Here is a 4,247-nt window from a genome sequence, read left to right as displayed (position 1 = left end):
CTAGAGAATTTAGGGGCACCTCTCGTAGAGGTTTTATCACTTAGCACCACTAGTTGAGGAAATTTTATCGCAAAACCACAACTCTACAAACTTTTTTCACGGAACACCAACATTTGGGTAATTGTATCACAAAACACATAATATCTACTGGTCCGGCTTGACAAGTAATTAGTTGGCAGTAGTTATCTAGAGTGGCACTCAATTATTTATACTCTCTCTCTGGAGCATGTTTGTGTGACAATATGACAATATTTGTTACACAATAATATTTGCTACACACCTGCTGTTGTCCGAGCCCCCTCCTCCTCTTCCCCTCACCCCGTACATGCCAGAGAGAGCCGCCGGGAAAGCCTACGCGGTTCCCAAGGACGGAGGCGGCGGGGATCTCTCTAGTGCTGCTCGTTTGGCCGACGGGTGGCACACCCATGTCCGATATCTAGAGCTGCAGTCCCTGATCTGGATCCGGCGGAGGTGATGGTCCGGCGGACCCCGGCAGTGGAGGCACCCATGGGCTTCAGCGGAAGGGATCGGGATATCGGACATGGGTGTGCCACCCGTCAGCCAAACACGCGGCACTGGAGAGATCCCCGCCGTCGCCGTCCTTGGGAACAGCGCAGGCTTTCCCGACGGCTCTCTCTGGCAGCGGCAAGGTGAGGGGAAGAGGAGGAGGGGGCTCAGACAACAGAAAGTGTGTAGCAAATTTTATTGTGTAACAAATATTGTCATATTATCACACAAACATGCTTAGGAGAGAGAGAGTACAGATAACCGGGTGCCACTCTAGATAACTACTATCAACTAATTACTTGTCAAGTCGGATTAGTTGAGATTTATGTGTTTTGTGATACAATTACTTCAAATATTGGTGTTCTGTGAAAAAAGTTTCTAGAGTTGTGGTTTTGCGATAAAATTTCCTCAACTAGTGGTGCTAAGTGATAAAACATCCCTCTGGTAGGATGTGGCACCTCTGGTAGGATTTGAGGGCCTTTTTTTTTGATGGGCTGTTGCCTAGAATCTGTGTTAAGCAGCTGCTAGTTAAATATATCTGGACTCGATCCGGACAATGTAAAATCAACCCACTTTAATTTTTTATTAAGGAATAATGATGCATTTTGCTGACCAATTCTTGTGCTCCCCGAGTTCAGAACAAGTCGAGTCGTTGCTCCCGTTTGGTTCAAGATGAACCTTGAACTCTTGCAATCATTTCCTTTTAGTCCTTATCCCGGTCGGGCCAGGCAAATACCTGTCGCGGGTGGCAAAAAACTGAAGGCAACGGTGCAAGGGCAGAAAGGTAGGATGATGTTGATAGGCAAAGCAAGCAGTCATTCGTGGCACAACGCTTCAAGTGAACTGGAAGAGGGAGAAACCGAGCGAGGCACACATGGGTTCTACTTTTTTTTTGCGTTAAGATGTTGTGTTCCACATCTCAGCCAGCTTGTGTTTGGTCTTGTTAAAAATCAATTAGGTTGGTTGACTATTTCTTCTTTCCACGTTAGCGTTTTCCTTAACTTCTTCAAAAAGAGATGAAAAGTGGATTATTCTGAGAGTTCAAGGTCTGTTTTAAACTAAAAATAATTATTGGAACAAAAAGTGAACTTTCCAAAAAATTCAAGGACAAGAAGTGGACTTTCTTCTGAAAACAATAACCAACATCAAAATTCGAGTTGAAATGATAAGGGAAGCACACAATGGTTACATTAAAACTGTGGTGACCATATCTCAGGTTTCATTGGATTTCATCAGGTTTCAAAATCCATCATGACGATTCATTGTGTTTCAAAATTCTGGTTCCAAATATGTCAAAACCTATTTTGGGCTTGTTTACAAGATATCTTGAAAACAAATACACATGTTCAAACCATATTTTAATTTGATAATTCTTCCAACAGTTACAACCGTTTTAAAAATAGGATTGACATTTAAGTAGGTGTTGTAGTGGATGGGAGAAAGAGAACCATTGTGTGAGTCATTTGCACGGAAAAAGGGAGCAGAGATTCTTTTGCATATCCAAATCTCAACACAACCACACACAATGGAAGGTGCATGCATGCACCCTAGTGTGCATGCTAGAAGTGTATTTATCCTAGGAAGTGTCCATCTACGTTTATATATATATACACATATGCATACAACTAGTCTGACACTCTCTCCCTAATAGTATGAATTTACTGTACATGAAGCCTGGAGTGGTGGTCATTTGAAATTCTTATATTTCTATCTGGACTTCTACCTAATCCAGAGCTTGAGACATCGGTGCTGTCAATATGGTAATTGATCACTCAGTTTGCATGAATGGATTCATCAAAACACACCTAATTCTCCGTGTTTGATTTTGCAGTGTTAACACCGGATCTTTACTGTACATGATACCATTGGGTCTTGCTTATTCCATAAGGTGCCAGACCTTCCTATTTCCCCATGCATACAATTCTCACGTACAACCCGTAAAAAAAAAAATTCTCAAGTACAAGTAGGCAATCAATTCTTGCTTTGATGTAGCACGGTCGTTGCAAACGAGCTCGGCTCTGGGAAGCCACAGCCAGCAAAGCTAGCTGCGCGAGTGGTCATGTGCATGGCCTTCACTGAAGGGCTTGTCCTAGCCTTGGCCATGGTTTTTCTTCGACATGTTTGGGGTTACATGTACAGCAACAAGCAGCAAGTGGTGTCGTACATTGCCAGAATGCTACCTATCCTCTCTATATCTTTCTTCCTGGATGGACTCCACGGTTCTCTGTCAGGTATTTTTTAAAAATATTGCTTGAGTAGTAACCCATAATTTGAGGATGATACATGCATGTGTTAACTTCATTATCACAGGCGTGCTTACAGGCTGTGGCAAGCAGAAGATCGATTGGTGCAGGCGTAAATCTGGGCGCGTTCTATTTGTTGGGCATCCCAACGGCTGCCCTACTTGCCTTTGTCTTCCATTTTAATGGAACGGTAGGTTTTAGGATGTTGAGAAATGCGTGTTAATTTTTTGACTAAAATTACATGGAGATCTCTGACCACTAAATCTTGTTCGCTTCCAACAGGGACTGTGGCTTGGCGTAGTTTGTGGGAGCTTCATGAAACTTGTGTTGCTTCTACGTATCACATGGTGCATAGATTGGGAAAAGGAGGTAAATAGTGCATATCTACTAAACTCTACAACGCAGGTTTGAGTATAGACGAGGCAATGCGATACACTTTATTGTTGTTTCTTTTGTATTCCAGGCACTCAAGGCAAAGGATTTGGTCTGTAGTTCATCTGTCGCTGGAGCATGACAGCGACACCCATCCAGTGCCTTGATATCGCTAATCATAAACTTCTTAAAGAAGGGCAAACATAATTTCTTCAACATTTCCTGCCACATTCTTGAATCCTGGGGAAACGTGATTTCTGGTAGATTATATGCACTTAAAAGAGGTTTTGTTGGCAGATTTATTATTGACAAGTTTGCGGCATCGAGACAATGCAGAAAAAAGCTCAACATAAAAACTTATTTTTATTGCATTTGCCTAGTTTGAAATATCAGATATCGAGTTCTTATCGGTTTGGTTTTGGCATCTGATGTGGGTATCACATGATATGAACCTATGCCAGAGAAAACCTATCTAGAATTTTTATTTCATTATTCTTGTTCAAAACATGCCTTTATGGAACACAAAAAATTATGGTGTTTTATCATAATAAATATATAATTATAACTTTATTAACTAGTTAATTCAGAAATTACTAAATATTAATTAAATAATTAATCCCACAAATAAGATTATGTTACATGTGGAAATTAAGCACAAAAAATCACTAGTGACTATGTGCCTCACAATTATGGGACGAACAAGTAGTGCTGCAACAAGGTTTTCGCAGGTAGGGGCAACAATACAAGGACTTTGTTTTTTGGTGGTGCTCCTTGAGGATCATGTCTCGATTTTTTGAGGATTGGAAGCCAGGTTGTCACTTTGGTGTTCAGATTTCCCTGAACTTCACCGCAGTGAAAACTGAGATTCTGACTATTCTGACATTGGTTTAGACAACGTGATGATACAAAGACTTATAAGTTTAATATAATTTTTCATTATTTTTACCAATATTTATTCATATTTTACAAAATTTAACTTTTTATTTGATACAAAATTGGGAACCAAATTTAAATCTATCCAAATTGACTAGATATTAGAAAGAAACATATGAATTTATATTTCATTTAAAATTAATTTGAATCAGGTATGAATATCGCAGTTATAAATATTTTGATACACAACAC

General features: G+C 40.2%; 1 pseudogene; it reads left to right on the top strand.

The window, feature by feature from the left end:
* Nucleotides 1-541: 541 nt before the first annotated feature.
* Nucleotides 542-3,264, top strand: LOC124655863 (annotated as a pseudogene).
* The last annotated feature ends 983 nt before the right edge of the window (nucleotides 3,265-4,247 follow it).

Source organism: Lolium rigidum, chromosome 5, assembly GCF_022539505.1.
Source record: "Lolium rigidum isolate FL_2022 chromosome 5, APGP_CSIRO_Lrig_0.1, whole genome shotgun sequence".
NCBI classification, from domain to species: Eukaryota; Viridiplantae; Streptophyta; class Magnoliopsida; order Poales; family Poaceae; genus Lolium; species Lolium rigidum.
This window is presented reverse-complemented; position numbering and strand designations above follow the sequence as displayed.